This window comes from Taeniopygia guttata, chromosome 5 (assembly GCF_048771995.1).
Source record: "Taeniopygia guttata chromosome 5, bTaeGut7.mat, whole genome shotgun sequence".
Classification (NCBI taxonomy): Eukaryota; Metazoa; Chordata; class Aves; order Passeriformes; family Estrildidae; genus Taeniopygia; species Taeniopygia guttata.
The window spans coordinates 6,752,330-6,769,707 of NC_133030.1; positions in this window are offsets into that span (position 1 = coordinate 6,752,330).

The following is a 17,378-nucleotide window of genomic DNA, read 5'->3' on the forward strand; positions in this document are numbered from 1 at the left end:
TCAATACTCTATAAAATTAACTAAACTCCCGCCAAATAATTACAGATATAAAAAAATCAAAACCATGAAGAAACAAAAAACTCACCACCCAAATAAAATAACTACCTATAAAGATCCACCATAGAAATACCCATGTTCCCAAAAATCAAACTAATAAAAAACAACAAATACATCCAACTACAAAAAAAAAAAAATATATTCACAACAACAAAATAATAATTCCTAACTCAAGGAACTCAGAATGCCTCAAAACATCAAAGCACAAATACCTCTTCGAAATAAACATGTCACCAAAAGAGAAAAGTAACCATAAATAACAACTCCCAAATTGTCTGAGACAATAAAACACACAAAGCAATCAAACAAGACAAACAAATAAAACCCCTACAACATAATAAACAAGAATGCAATTATCAATATTAAAAAAACCTCAATAATGAACTACAGGACACTACCTCAAACCAACCAAAATAAACCACTACATACTCACGCCAATAAAAGCCTCCACAACCGAATTAAAAACCTACCCTCTACTTCATGCTATCACCCATTAAAAACATTATAAACCTTTAAAAACACATCCTTCAAAAACATAAGAACCCATCAAAAAGAAATCCAACCACAAGACTCAACCCAAAAAAAACCCCTTGTCATGAGCACCTGAAGCAAGAACCATAAGAAGCAAAAAGCACACCATGGCCCTTCTCCTACACCAACTATGAACAAAAGAAAACCATCCAGTAAGTTCCTCAAAACCACCACAGCAAGGAAGGCTGGAAAATGAGAAGCCACGCTCCCGGCACCGGTCCGTTGGCCAGTTGGTGACGGAGGTATGAGTATTCCGAGTCAATTCCCTAAAGCACAAAATGGAGAAAGGATGCTTAGAATTGCAGCAGAAACTGAAAGCTGAGTAAAAACAACTACTTCTGTCCACTGCTCCCCTTGGACATTGGGCCTTGACTGCTGCTATCTGCCTGGACCTCCTAAGAATAAAGACTGCTGTAACAAAGTCACCATTTAGGCTTCCCCTGAAAATGCAAACAATGACTGACCTGCTCATGGCAACACCCTCAGCCAGGACTGGGGCTCTCTGCCACTGATTTGAACTGTCTGCATCTGAAAGGATGTTAGGACTAGTGTAAAACAGCTGCAGGACAACTAAACAGCACCAAAAATGTTAGGGCAATCAACAAATAAAAGCTAGAGCCCAACTACACCCTGCATTACCAATTTCAAGTCCCCAGGACTTGTGCTATTACAGGCTATGCAGCAGGGCAGAGCAGCTCCAGGACAAATATGTGCAGACACCTGTGACACAGGACAGGACATGACAAACGAGGGAACAGGATAGGGAGAGAGAGCTTTTGATGAGAAGAAAGGACCGAGAGACCCAAAGAACACAGAGTGCACCAGAGACAAGTGACAGGACACACACCAGAACTGCTCTGCCCTGCGCACCTCAGAACTGAGATCAAAACAGACACTTTCCATTTAGGTGGCCTAAGGGGACACTTCTTGCACATCCCTGCCCCCAAAGCTGACTCAAAAGGCCCACCCCAGCACATCACTTTCATCCCCTCTGTGAGCCTTAGCCCTTGACCTATCTCTCAGACATCTGGGGATGAGAATCCATGTCACTTGTGAATGGAGGCTGCCTCGCCTTTTGGGAATGTCCTATGGTCACCGGGCTGTGGTCCTTTGCTCAGCTACAATCAAGAACATCAAACATCACTGCATGATCTTAGCTGCACAATGGACAAAACCCAGCAATCCTGCTACTCACCATTCTCCTAAGAATGCCCGGTTGCTTGGGCCGCACACTTTGGCCACTCTTGGAGGCTGCCACCGTCATCGCAGGGTCTGGCTGGGTGAAGAAGAGACAAAGTGACTCGGCAATGCTGAAACCTAAGTGGACCTTGGCTCCCCCTCCCTACCTTGGCGACTCACCACAACTCCTCGGCCATTGCCAAAGGCTACCCGGATGCCATCTTGAAATACAAAACTTTAAGGCTTCATCACAGAGCCCTGAAACACTGCCAGAGGGCTCACAGGTGCAGGAAACCCAGACCATTGGCCAGCTGGTGACAGGGCCTATGCACACTCCGAGGGGATTCACTAAAGCACACAAACAAGAAGGGATGCTTACAGTTGCACCAGAAACTGAAACCTGAGCAAGAACAAGTGCTTCTGTCCACAGCTGACCTGGCACACTGGGCCTTGACTGCTGCTATCTGCCTGGACCTCCTAAAAAAAAAGGCAAAGAACACTGCTGAAACACAGTCACCATTTAGGCTTCCTAATGCAAACAATGACTGACCTGCTTATGCCAACATCTGCACCCATGTGAGAACCCCGGGATTGATTCAGGGGTCTCGTGTGATGGTAAAGTCTTTCCTCCAACCCATGCTTCCAAAGAAAAACTCCGCAGCCTCTTGTGGTTCAGTCTCAAGGCAGTTTATTGCTAGCTATCTAAAAGATTGTCTTCGCCCGCCGCGGCTGCCTTGGTCAGCTGCCCAGGCAGAGACACACACTCTCCTGACACCCTCACTGTCAGGTGTCTCCGTCGTCTCTCCCCCTGCCCAAGGCTGCTGCTATCTTTTTATATGATATATTACGTCTTACATGTTTACAGATTTTCCCCAATACCTACTATCCATGTTACAATATGCTTTTCTACTCTAAACCAATCTGTGAGTGCCAACATCACCAAGAACATGGAGGTAAGGAAGAAGAAGGAGGAAGAACAGGATCAGGCCCACTTTCCTCCATCTTAGAACTCCTGACCCCCCTGTACAAAGTAAAACCCCCCTGTACAATACTAGAACATTTTCCCCTCTAATTTGTGACTACTTTTACTATACCATCTAACCCTCTGTGACCGCTTGTTCCACCTTCAAAGTTGGTAACTCATTCCATGGTTCAAACTCAAGATCACAGCTGTTTTCAGCTGCTTGCCAGGGTCTAAAATGCTTCTGACCAAGGCCTGGAACCTCTGAAAATGACTTAGGGACATTTTGAGTTCCGACACACCCAGGACTGGGGCTCTCTGCCACAGATTGAACTGTCTGCACCTGAAAGGAAGTTAGGACAAGTGTCAAACGGCTGCAGGACAACTTAACACCACCAAACATGTTATGGCAATCTCCTAACACAATCTAGAGCCCAACTACACCCTGCATTACCAATTTCAAGTCCCCAGGACTTGTGCTATTAAAGGCTAGGCAGCAGGGCAGAGCAGCTCTGGGACAAACATGTGCAGACACCCGTGACACAGGACAGGACGTGACAAATGAGCGGACAGGAATGGGAGAGAGAGCTTTTGATGAGAAGAAAGGACTGAGAGACCCAAAGAACACAGAGTGCACCAGAGACAAGTGACAGGACACACACCAGAACTGCTCTGCCCTGCGCACCTCAGAACTGAGATCAAAACAGACACTTTCCCTTTAGTTGGCCTAAGGAGACGCTTCTTGCACATCACCATCTCTAAAACAAACACAAAAACCCCTTCTAGAAAGTCCCAACCTGGCACCCCACTTTCATCCCCCCTGTGGGTCATAACCCTCCACTTATCTTGCATGCATCTGGGGATGCAAATCCCTGTTGGCTGCAGAAGAAGGCCGTCTGCCTGTCTGGTAAGTTTCAGCTGTCACCTCCTGGTCTGCCAAGAGAAAGAAAACCAAACATCAGTGCACAGTCTTAACAGCACATTGGCCAAAACCTGATAATTCTGCTACTCACCATTCTCCTCAGAATGCCCGGGTTCTGGGCCAGCACACTTCGGGCATGCTTGGATTCTGATGCTGTCATTGCAGAGTACACCTAGGTTAAGTGAAGACAAGGCAACATGGCATTGCTGAAGCACAAGTGGACTCTCACTCCTCCTCCCTACCTCCCCGACTCACTGCAGCTCCTCGGCCATTCCTCTGGGCTACCAGGATGGGACCTTGAGATGCAAAATTGGAAGGCTCCATCACAGGGTCCTGTAATAGTTCCACCGAGATCACAAGTGCATGAAACCTCGTCCTTCAGCCAGTTGGTGACAGAGGTATGTGTACTCCAAGTCGATTCCCTAAAGCACACAAACAAGAAAGGATGCTTACAGTTGCAATAAAAACTGAAACCTGAGCAAGAACAACTGCTTCTGTCCACTGCTCTCCTGGCACGCTGGGCCTTGACTGCAGCTATCTGCCTGGACCTCCTAAAAATAAAGGCAAAGAACAGTGCTGAAACACAGTCACCATTTAGGCTTCCCCTGCAAATGCAAACAATGACTGACCTGCTCATGGCAACACCCTCACCCAGGACTGGAGCTCTCTGCCACTGATTTGAACTGTCTGCACCTGAAAGGAAGTCAGGACTAGTGTAAAACAGCTGCAGGACAACTAAACAGCACCAAAAATGTTATGGCAATCTCATAACACAATCTAGAGCCCAACTACACCCTGCATTACCAATTTCAAGTCCCCAGGACTTGTGCTATTACAGGCTATGCAGCAGGGCAGAGCAGCTCCGGGACAAATATGTGCAAACACCTGTAACACAGGACAGGACGTGACAAACGAGTGGACAGAACAGGGAGAGAGAGCTTTTGATGAGAAGAAAGGACCGAGAGACCCAAAGAACACAGAGTGCACCAGAGACAAGTGACAGGACGCACACCAGAACTGCTCTGCCCTGCGCACCTCAGCACTGAGATCAAAACAGACACTTTCCATTTAGCTGGTCTAAGGGGACACTTCTTGCACATCCCTGCCCCCAAAGCTGATTCAAAAGGCCCACCCCAGCACCTCACTTTCATCCCCTCTGTGGGCCTTTGCCCTTGACTTATTTCTCAGACAACTGCAGATGAGAATCCATGTCACTTGTTAACGGAGGTTGCCTCGCCTGCTGGGAATGTCCTATGGTCACCGGGCTGTGGTCCTTTGCTCAGCTACAATCAAGAACATCAAACATCACTGCATGATCTTAGCCACACAGCGGCCACAAAACAGCAATTCTGCTACTCACCATTCTCCTAAGAACGCCGTGCTCCTCGGGTCGCACGCTTCGCCCACACCCTCCTGGCAGGGTCTGCCTGGCTGGAGAGGAGATGAGGTGATGTGGCTTTCCCAAAACTCGAGTGGACCCTGGCTCCACCTCACTAGTTGTTCCTCAACTTACAGCAGCTCCCCAGCCGCTCCTGAAGGCTCCCTGGGTGACACCATCAAATGACAAAGATCAAGGCTTCCTCGCAGAGCCATGTGCCGCTTTCCGAGTTCCCACGAGGTCGAAGGAGCGGGTCTGTGGGCTGGTTGCAGACAGGGTCTCGGTGTTACACGACTGGACCGCCTAATGCACACAGACATGAATGGATACTCAGAGTGTCAGTAGAGACACTACAGCTGTAGGCACACAAATTCATAAATAAATAAATTAACTAAACCCAAAAATTCTACCAAAATATTAACTGTATTTACCCAATAGCCAAATTGCCAAGTAGATTAACAGAGACACCCTGTCCTATCCCCTCAATAAGGCCTCTTAATCTATGCCAAACAAATCCTTAAAACTAAGAAAACCCTGCCTGTATCGAAATAAAAAATATCTTGTAAACTTTATAAGTTCCTTAACCTAACACATCAGAACAACAAAAATATTAAACCTTTATGAACACCAGTACGCAGTACACACTACCCTCATTTCAACATATAAAAGTAAAGCTATTCCTATTACTAACCTAAGACAAATACCACAAATTTAGCAGTAAGAAAGGAAAAAAAAAATAAACCTCACTAAAAATATAACTTTTTTTTTTTAAGCCAAAAAACCATACATTCTAAATAGGAACTTCCTCAAAATCAAGTATTTCAATAAACCCAAAAAACTCTAACATATTTTAAATAACTACTAAAAAGCCATAAAACATAAAACAATTAAGCAACCCACCAAAACTATCTAAAACTATCTACAATAAACCTTCTTTAAAAAAAAACAACAAATACTCCTCACCACTGCAACAATACATCACCAGCAACACCAAACAACTCAAAATACAGTAACTCCCATCCAAAAAATGCTCTAGAAACTGAAACACTAAAATTCATCTACAAAACCCACTCACCCTTCAACAACCTCCTCTAACCTACACACAAATCTAAAACAAATAAGAATTAAGTACAAACTAGCATACCTTAAATAACTCCACCATTAAACACTACTGTACCAAACTTATTAAAACTCCAATACAAACTAAAATCAAAAACCACAAAATAACAAACCACTGTTAACATTACCAATACATTTTTCTCCATTCCTCTAACAACTGATTACAAACCTCATTTTACTTTCATTTGAAAAACATACAACATACCTACAACCAACTCCCCCAAAAATAAAAACAGTCCTACCATCTAGCATAAATTCATCCAAATGAAATGTAAAAAAATCAAACTCCAAACATCTGTAATAATCCAACAACATTAGATGAAAAGTATAACAAAAATATTTTTAAAAATCATCCAAATTCTTCTAAAACACTACTACACCACAAAAAAAAAAAACAAAACAAAACCAAAAACAAAATCAAAAAGACTTCTGAAAAGATCCAACTCCTAAAAATAGAATAACAAAAGAAACATCAAATTCCCACCAATTTCATCAAAAAAAGTCAGAATGGCTCCACGAGCCAACAAAAAAAAGCCCAACCTATCAGAAAATGCCAAACCACCTCAAAAACAAACAACAAAACACAGCCCCTGTTACCATGGTATTATTTTAATACTATGATTAAAATACCCACTCTGTACAAAAATGTCCTCTACCCTGCCATCAATTCCACATAAAGCAAATAAATTAACTCTTATCATACAGGACATCCATATCAAAAATCGCAATCACCCTAAAACCTTAAAAATAATCACAAATTAACCCCACAATAAAAACTTTAATCTCTAACAACAGAAAACCAAAAACAAACAACACAAACAAAAAATACACCACCATAGTACCAACGACCAGCAAAAAAAAGCCCACACTACACTCTTTTCACTAACAGTTGTTAGTGAGACACATCACAAAAATGAAAACCAGCCCATAGAAACCAAAACACATATAGGAAACAAATCACAAAACTCACTAGAAAAAGAAGTCCAACCAGCTTACTAAACTTCAAACCATACAACAGACCCTGAAAACTACTAAAAATGAAAACCATACCTCTACACTAACTGAAAGAGTATCCAAAAGTCTGCTAAGCTAACTTTAAAAACCAAAGCAATAAACGATATTAAAAAAATTTAAACCACTAGACAATAAAAAGATAAGTACCCAAATAAAAAACTACCTAAAAAAATCCACCGTAAAAATACACAAGTTCCTAAAAAAAACCCACTAACAAAAAGCAACCAACAAATACATCAAACTAAAACAAAAACCGAAATAAATAAACTTAAATTAACAGCAAAAAAATTATTCCTAACTCAATAAACCCATAATGCCTCAAACCATCAAAACACAAATTCTACCTAGAAATAAACACGTCGCCAAAAGATAAAAGTAACCATAAACAATAACTCCCAAATTACCGGTAACAATAAAACATTCAGGACAATTAAACAAACCAAATGAATAAAACTTCTATAACAAAATAAACAAGAAGACAATTATCAATATTTTAAAAAAACCCCAAAACCTTACTAATTAACTACAGGACATTACCTCAAACCCACCAAAACAAACACTACATACTCACGCTAATAAAAGCCATCACAAACCTAATTAAAACCCAACCCTGTACTTCATGCTCCAAACCATAAAAACCATTGTAAACATTAAAAAAACATATCCTTTAAGAAGGTAACGACAATTAAATTTTTATAACGTAAAAATAATCAAAACAAAAAAATCCAACATATCCCACCAAAAAAAAAAAAAAAAAATCCAACAACAAACTCAATCCAAAAAAAGCCTTGTCTTCAGCACCGGAACCAAGAACCAGAACAACCAACAAGTATACCACGGCCCTTCTCAAACACCAACTACGAACAAAAGAAAAGGATCCAATAAGCTCCTCACAGCCACCCCAGCAAGGAACGCTGGAAAATGAGAAGCCGCGCTCCCGGCAGGAAAGCGGCTCCTCAGGCAGGCAGAGGTGGCGCCGCGCCGGGAGACCCCCGCCCGCTCTCCCCGGCCCGGCGAGGCCGGCACCGGGCCCGGGGGGCCCCGGCGGTGCCCGAGCCCCACGCCCGGAGCGGACGGAGCAGCCGGCACCGGCCGGCACCGGCGCAGCGCCCGCGCCGCCTGCACCGCCCGCGCCGCCTGCACCGCCCGCTGGCCCGGCCAAAGCTCCCCTTGGCTCCGCACGGCTCGCACCGGCGCGGCTCCGGCAGTCCCGCGGCAGCCCAGCCGCGCCAATTCCCCTCCCGCCTCGGCCATCCCCAGCCACTGCCAGCGGGGCTCCCGCGCCGGACCCTTCGCTGCCGGGCCAGGGGCAGAAGAAGCGCCCCAAATGCAGCGGCACAGCCCCATGCCCACCCTGCCAGCGCTGCCACAGCTGCGCCTCCCTTCCTTTGAAGCCCCGAAACTGACGCCACGCTCGGGCGCTCACTTCATTTCAACAAGGGCAAAGAAATGTGGACTCCCCTTCCATCGCATCCCCTAGAAGAGCAGAACAGAAGGAGCTTGCCTCAAATGATGGCAAAAGGCAGAATTTTACCTCAATCCAAACCCCTTAAAAGGAGGGACAACAGGGCAGCCCCCTCATTTCAGCCTCAGGATGACGAAATTTAAAAGGGAAAGGAGAAAAGTCCCTGCTACAAAGGCGCACCGGCTCACCTGTTTGGCCGCTGCTTCTCAGCACAAAGGTTTGTCCCTCAGCTCCTCCTTCGAACAATGCTCCACGTACCCAAGTAATCCCCCAGACCCTTTCCGAAGCACTCACCGTCCCTCCATGAGACAGCCCTGAAAGCCCCCCTATAAACTCCTCCAGCAGCTCCATGCAAAACCCATGTGAGGAAAACCCCCTAAATCAGCCCCCATAGGAGCCACCCCCTCCTCCTCATCCTCACAGATCGCACCTGGGGCTGCTCTGAGCCCTCATCATCCTTACAGTACACACCTGGGGCTGCTATGAGCCCTCCTCATCCTCACAGCTCACACCTGACGCTGTTGCCACCCTCCAACAGTGTCTCTCTCTCTCCAGGACAAAGCCCACTTCTCACAGACACAGATCAAACAGAAATCTGCTACGGGTGTTGGCTTTTCTTAATCCATCTGGTTACACAATTAAAACACATCCATGCATTGATGGTCATTGAGAGAAAGCTTTCCCCTGGAGAAAATAGTCCTTTTGCTACACCTTCGGAAAAAGCAGAATCGGCACCAACTCCTAAGACCCCTTCCGAGGAACCCAGCCCTCCCTGGGACACCCAAAGCAGCAGACCTCGGAAAAGGAGGGGAAAAGTCAAGCTTGGAGGGGAAAAAGAGGACAGAAGTACAGCAGACTTTAAAAATGCCTGCATGGAGCAATAGTGGGAACCAGTGCCATTTCTTCTTTCCTTGCTTTCTGTGATGACATAAATAGGAAGTAAAAACACTTTAAACAAAAGGCAGAGCTAGGATTTTACAGGTCTTCATTTTGGCAGGCTGCATGACAAACACCTCTTCCGGGACTGCGACGCCTTTTGGGAAACGGCAGAGAACACTGGCAAAAGGTGCCGGAGAGCCATTTCTGTTCCCTTCAGCCCCTGCAGCTGCTCTGGTGGTTTCAGGGCACTTGCTTGGTTCATTCCTAGAGAAAAAGGCTAGGGCATGATCTTCAAAACTACTGCCCATCCCCAGTCAGAGTTTCCTACATTCCTGGGTACAAAGGAGCAGATAGAGAGAGGACTTCTTTCCAAATGAGATTGGCAATAGATTCCTATTCTTTACTCACACATCTGAAAAGGAAACACTTGCCAGGTTTTAGTATTATAAACAAACACCTCCCTGAGAATTTTGGGGCAGCTTTGGGTCCCTCTGCAAAACGGCAGGCAGCGTGAACCCCCACATTAACGACCCACACACTCCCCCACAGGGCCCTGAGCAAAAACTCCGGCTCTTTTCCCTGGGAAAGAAAACTCACCAGTCCAGCTTCCTGATGCCACAGCGCCCTGAGCACAAACATCGGCTGTTTTCCCTGGGAAACAAAACTCACCATTCAAGGTACCTGATGTCAGTTTGTAGGGCTCCTCTGGTACTGCCAAGGCAGCACAAGTATGAGGTGGGGGCAGCTCCGGTCTGGGACACATCCTTTGATGTTCGGATTTTTTGCAATCAGCTCCCTGCACAGGGCCACAGTGACCTGAGCAAAAACATCAGCTGTTTTCCCTGGGAAAGAAAACTCACCAGTCCTGGATCCTGATGTCAGTTTGTAGGGCTCCTCTGGGACTGTCAGGGCAGCACAAGTATGAGGTGGGGGCAGCTCCGGTCTGGGACACATCCTTCGATATTAGGATTTTTTGCAGTCAGCTGCTGGTTCAGAGCCACAGGGCCCTGAGCACAAACATCGGCTGTTTTCCCTGGGAAAGAAAACTCGCCAGTCCAGGTTCCTGATGTCAGTATCTAGGGCTCCAATGGGACTGTCAGGGCAGCACAAGTATGAGACGGAGGCAGCTTCTGTATGTGGCCCATCCTTCGATGTTCGGATTTTTTGCAGTCAGCTTCCTGCTCAGGGCCACAGGGCCCTCTGAAAAAACATCAGGCGTTTTCTCTGGGAAAGAAAACTCACCAGTCCAGGTTCCTGATGTAAGTTTGTAGGGCTCCTCTGGTACTGTCAGGGCAGCACATGTATGAGGTGGGGAAAGATCCTTTCTGGGACTTATCCTTCGATGTTCGGATTTTTTGCAGTCAGCTTCCCGCTCAGGGCCACAGGGCCCTGAGAAGAAACATCAGCTGTTTTCTCTGGGAAAGAAAACTCACCAGTCCAGGTTCCTGATGTCAGTGTTTTAGGGCTCCCCTGGGACTGTCAGTGCAGCACAAGTATGACGGAGGGGCAGATCCTGTCTGGGACTTATCCTTCGATGTTCGGAATTTTTGCAGTCAGCTTCCCGCTCAGGGCCACAGGACCCTGAGCAGAAACATCGGCATTATTCCCTGGTTAGAAAACTCACCAGTCCAGCTTCCTGATGTCAGTATGAAGGGCTCCCCTGGGACTGTCAGGGCAGCACAAGTATGACGGAGGGGCTGATCCTGTCTGGGACTTATCCTTCGATGTTCGGATTTTTGAAGTCAGCTTCCCGCTCAGGGCCACAGAGAGCTGAGCAAAAACATCGGCTGTTTTCCCTGGGAAAGAAAACTCACAATTCAAGGTACATGATGTCAGTTTGTAGAGCTCCCATGGGACTTTCAGGGCAGCACAAGTATGAGGTGGAGGCACCTTCTCTATGGAGCCCATCCTTCGATGTTCGGATTTTTTGCAGTCAGCTGCCTGCTCAGGGCACCAGGACCCTGAGCAGAAATATCGGCTGTTTTCCCTGGGAAAGAAAACTCACCAGTCCAGGTTCCTGATGTCAGTTTGTAGGGCTTCCCTGGGACTGTTATGGCAGAACAATTATTAGGTGGGGACAGCTCCGGTCTGGGACTTATCCTTCAATGTTCGGATTTTTTGCAGTCAGCTTCCCGCTCAGGGTCACAGGACCCTGAGCAAAAACATCGGCTGTTATCCCTGGGAAAGAAAACTCACCAGTCCAGGTTCCTGATGTCAGTTTGTAGGGCTCCCCTGGGACTGTCAGGGCAGCACAAGTATGAGGTGGGGGCAGCTCCGGTCTGGGACTTATGCTTCAATGATCGGGTTTTTGCAGACAGCTTCCGGCTCAGGGTCACAGGACCCTGAGCAAAAACATCGGCTGTTATCCCTGGGAAAGAAAACTCACCAGTCCAGGTTCCTGATGTCAGTATGTAGGGCTCCTCTGGGACTGTCAGGGCAGCACAAGTATGAGGTGGAGGCAGCTTCTGTATGTGGCCCATCCTTCGATGTGCGGATTTTCTTCAGTCAGCTCTAAACTCAGGGCCACAGAGCCCTGAGAAAAAACATCGGCTGTTTTCCCTGGGAAAGAAAACTCACCAGTCCAGGTTCCTGATGTCAGTTTGTAGGGCTCCTCTGGGACTGTCAGGGCAGCACAAGTATGAGGTGGAGGCAGCTTCTCTATGGGGCCCATCCTTCGATGTTCGGATTTTTTGCAATCAGCTGCCTGCTCAGTTCCACAGGGCCCTGAGCACAAACATCGGCTGCTTTCCCTGGGAAAGAAAACTCACCAGTCCAGGTTCCTGATGTCAGTATGTAGGGCTCCTCTGGGACTGTCAGGGCAGCACAAGCATGAGGTGGGGGCAGCTTCTGTATGTGGCCCATCCTTCGATGTTCGGATTTTTTGCAGTCAGCTTACCGCTCAGGGCCACAGGACCCTGAGCAGAAACATCGGCTGTTTTCCCTGGGAAGCAAAACTCACCAGTCCAGGTTCCTGATGTCAGTATGTAGGGCTCCTCTGGGACTGTCAGGGCAGCACAAGTATTAGGTGGGGGAAGATCCTGTCTGGGACTTATCCTTCGATGTTCGGATTTTTTGCAATCAGCTGCCTGCACAGGGCCACAGCGACCTGAGCAAAAACATCGGCTGTTTTCCCTGGGAAAGAAAACTCACCAGTCCAGGTTCCTGATGTCAGTTTGTAGGGCTCCTCTGGGACTGTCAGGGCAGCACAAGTATGAGGTGGAGGCAGCTTCTCTATGGGGCCCATCCTCCGATGTTCGGATTTTTTGCAATCAGCTGCCTGCTCAGTGCCACAGGACCCTGAGCACAAACATCGGCTGTTTTCCCTGGGAAAGAAAACTCACCAGTCCAGGTTCCTGATGTCAGTATGTAGGGCTCCTCTGGGACAGTCAGGGCAGCACAAATATGAGACGGAGGCAGCTTCTGTATGTGGCCCATCCTTCGATGTTCGGATTTTTTGCAATCAGCTTCCCGCTCAGGGCCACAGGGCCCTCTGGAAAAACATCAGGTGTTTTCCCTGGGAAAGAAAACTCACCAGTCCAGGTTCCTGATGTAAGTTTGTAGAGCTCCTCTGGTACTGTCAGGGCAGCACATGTATGAGGTGGGGGAAATTCTTTTCTGGGACTTATCCTTTCATGTTCGCATTTTTTGCAGTGAGCTTACCGCTCAGGGCCACAGGACCCTGAGCAGAAACATCGGCTGTTTTCCCTGGGAAGCAAAACTCACCAGTCCAGGTTCCTGATGTCAGTATGTAGGGCTCCTCTGGGACTGTCAGGGCAGCACAAGTATTAGGTGGGGGAAGATCCTGTCTGGGACTTATCCTTCGATGTTCGGATTTTTTGCAATCAGCTGCCTGCACAGGGCCACAGCGACCTGAGCAAAAACATCAGGTGTTTTCCCTGGGAAAGAAAACTCACCAGTCCAGGTTCCTGATGTCAGTTTGTAGGGCTCCTCTGGGACTGTCAGGGCAGCACAAGTATGAGGTGGAGGCAGCTTCTCTATGGGGCCCATCCTTCGATGTTGCGATTTTTTGTAGTCAGCTGCCTGCTCAGTGCCACAGGACCCTGAACAGAAACATCGGCTGTTTTCCCTGGGAAAGAAAACTCACCAGTCCAGGTTCCTGATGTCAGTATGTAGGGCTCCTCCGGTACTGTCAGGGAAGCACATGTATGAGGTGGGGGAAGTTCTTTTCTGGGACTTATCTTTCGATGTTCGCATTTTTTGCAATCAGCTTCGCGCTCAGGGTCACAGGGCCCTGAGAAGAAACATCGGCGGTTTTCCCTGGTTTGAAAACTCACCAGTCCAGGTTCCTGATGTCCGTTTGTAGGGCTCCCCTGGGACTGTCAGGGCAGCACAAGTGTGAGGTGGAGGCACCATCTCTATGGAGCCCATCCTTCGATGTTCGGATTTTTTGCAGTCAGCCGCCTGCTCAGGGCACAAGGACCCTGAGCAGAAACATCGGCTGTTTTCCCTGGGAAAGAAGACTCACCAGTCCAGAATCCTGATGTCAGTTTGTAGGGCTCCTCTCGGACTGTCAGGGCAGCACAACTATGAGGTGGGGGCAGCTCTGGTGTGGGACACATCCTTCGATATTAGGATTTTTTGCAGTCAGCTGCCTGTTCAGAGCCACAAGGCCCTGAGCACAAACATCGTCATTTTGCACCTGGGAAAGAAGACGCACCAGTCCTGGTTTCTGATGTCAATTTGTAGGGCTCCTCTGGTACGGTCAGGGCAGCACAAGTATGAGGTGGGGGCAGCTCCGGTCTGGGACACATCCTTCGATATTAGGATTTTTTGCCGTCACCTGCTGGTTCAGACCCGCAGAGCCCTGAGCACAAACATCGGCTGTTTTCCCTGGGAAAGAAAACTCACCAGTCCAGGTTCCTGATGTCAGTATGTAGGGCTCCTCTGGGACAGTCAGGGCAGCACAAATATGAGACGGAGGCAGCTTCTGTATGGGGCCCAACCTTCGATGTTCGGATTTTTTGCAGTCAGCTTCCCGCTCAGGGCCACAGGGCCCTGAGAAGAAACATCGGCTATTTTCTCTGGGAAAGAAAACTCACCAGTCCAGGTTCCTGATGTCAGTTTTTTAGGGCTCCCCTGGGACTGTCAGTGCAGCACAAGTATGACGGAGGGGCAGATCCTGTCTGGGATTTATTCTTCGATGTTCAGATATTTTGCAATCACCTTCCCGCTCACGGCCACAGGACCCTGAGCACAAACATCGGCTGTTTTACCTGGGAAAGAAAACTCACCAGTCCAGGTTCCTGATGTCAGTTTGTAGGGCTCCTCTGGTACTGCCAGGGCAGCACAAGTATGAGGTGGGGGCAGCTCCGGTCTGGGACACATCCTTCGATGTTCGGATATTTTGAAGTCAGCTGCCGGCTCAGAGCCACAGGGCCCTGAGCAAAAACATCGGCTGTTTTCCCTGGGAAAGAAAACTCACAAGTCCAGGTTCCTGATGTCAGTATGTAGGGCTCCTCTGGGACTGTCAGGGCAGCACAAGTATGAGGTAGGGTAGGATCCTTTCTGGGACTTATCCTCCGATGTTCTGATTTTTTGCAGTCAGCTTCCCGCTCAGGGTCACAGGACCCTGAGCAAAAACGTCGGCTGTTTTCCCAGGGAAAGAAAACTCACCAGTCCAGGTTCCTGATGTCAGTATGTAGGGCTACTCTGGGACTGTCAGGGCAACACAAGTATGAGGTGGGGGCAGCTCCGGTCTGGGACACATCCTTCGATATTAGGATTTTTTGCAGTCAGCTTCCTGCTCAGGGTCACAGGACCCTGAGCAAAAACATCGGCTCTTTTCCCTGAGAAAGAAAACTCACCAGTCCAGGTTCCTGATGTCAGTTTGTAGGGCTTCCCTGGGACTGTTATGGCAGAACAATTATTAGGTGGGGACAGCTCCGGTCTGGGACTTATCCTTCAATGTTCGGATTTTTTGCAGTCAGCTTCCCGCTCAGGGTCACAGGACCCTGAGAAAAAACATCAGCTGTTATCCCTGGGAAAGAAAACTCACCAGTCCAGGTTCTTGATGTCAGTATGTAGGGCTCCCCTGGGACTGTCAGGGCAGCACAAATATGAGGTGGAGGCAGCTTCTCTATGGGGCCCATCCTTCGATGTTGGGATTTTTTGCAATCAGCCGCCTGCTCAGTGCCACAGGACCCTGAGCACAAACATCGGCTGTTTTCCCTGGGAAAGAAAACTCACCAGTCCAGGTTCCTGATGTCAGTTTGTAGGGCTCCTCTGGGACTGTCAGGGCAGCACAAGTATGAGGTGGGGGCAGCTCCGGTCTGGGACACATCCTTTGATATTAGGATTTTTTGCCGTCAGCTGCTGGTTCAGACCCACAGAGCCCTGAGCACAAACATCGGCTGTTTTCCCTGGGAAAGAAAACTCACCAGTCCAGGTTCCTGATGTCAGTATGTAGGGCTCCTCTGGGACTGTCAGGGCAGCACAAATATGTGACGGAGGCAGCTTCTGTATGGGGCCCAACCTTCGATGTTCGGATTTTTTGCAGTCAGCTTCCCGCTCAGGGCCACAGGGCCCTGAGAAGAAACATCGGCTATTTTCTCTGGGAAAGAAAACTCACCCGTCCAGGTTCCTGATGTCAGTTTTTTAGGGCTCCCGTGGGACTGTCAGTGCAGCACAAGTATGACGGAGGGGCAGATCCTGTCTGGGACTTATCTTTCGATGTTCGGATTTTTTGCAGTCAGCTTACCGCTCAGGGTCACAGGAGCCTGAGCAAAAACATCGGCTGCTTTCCCTGGGAAAGAAAACTCACCAGTCCAGGTTTCTGATGTCAGTTTGTAGGGCTCCTCTGGGACTGTCAGGGCAGCACAAGTATGAGGTGGAGGCAGCTTCTCTATGGGGCCCATCCTTCGATGTTCGGATTTTTTGCAATCAGCTGCCTGCTCAGTTCCACAGGGCCCTGAGCACAAACATCGGCTGTTTTCCCTGGGAAAGAAAACTCACCAGTCCAGGTTCCTGATGTCAGTTTGTAGGGCTCCTCAGGGACTGTCAGGGCAGCACAAGTATGAGGTGGGGGCAGCTCCGGTCTGGGACTTATGCTTCAATGATCGGGTTTTTTGCAGACAGCTTCCGGCTCAGGGTCACAGGACCCTGAGCAAAAACATCGGCTGTTATCCCTGGGAAAGAAAACTCACCAGTCCAGGTTCCTGATGTCAGTATGTAGGGCTCCTCTGGGACTGTCAGGGCAGCACAAGTATGAGGTGGAGGCAGCTTCTGTATGTGGCCCATCCTTCGATGTGCGGATTTTCTTCAGTCAGCTCTAAACTCAGGGCCACAGAGCCCTGAGAAGAAACATCGGCTGTTTTCCCTGGGAAAGAAAACTCACCAGTCCAGGTTCCTGATGTCAGTTTGTAGGGCTCCTCTGGGACTGTCAGGGCAGCACAAGTATGAGGTGGAGGCAGCTTCTCTATGGGGCCCATCCTTCGATGTTCGGATTTTTTGCAATCAGCTGCCTGCTCAGTGCAACAGGACCCTGAGCAGAAACATCGGCTGTTTTCCCTGGGAAGCAAAACTCACCAGTCCAGGTTCCTGATGTCAGTATGTAGGGCTCCTCTGGGACTGTCAGGGCAGCACAAGTATTAGGTGGGGGAAGATCCTGTCTGGGACTTATCCTTCGATGTTCGGATTTTTTGCAATCAGCTGCCTGCACAGGGCCACAGCGACCTGAGCAAAAACATCGGCTGTTTTCCCTGGGAAAGAAAACTCACCAGTCCAGGTTCCTGATGTCAGTTTGTAGGGCTCCTCTGGGACTGTCAGGGCAGCACAAGTATGAGGTGGAGGCAGCTTCTCTATGGGGCCCATCCTTCGATGTTGCGATTTTTTGTAGTCAGCTGCCTGCTCAGTG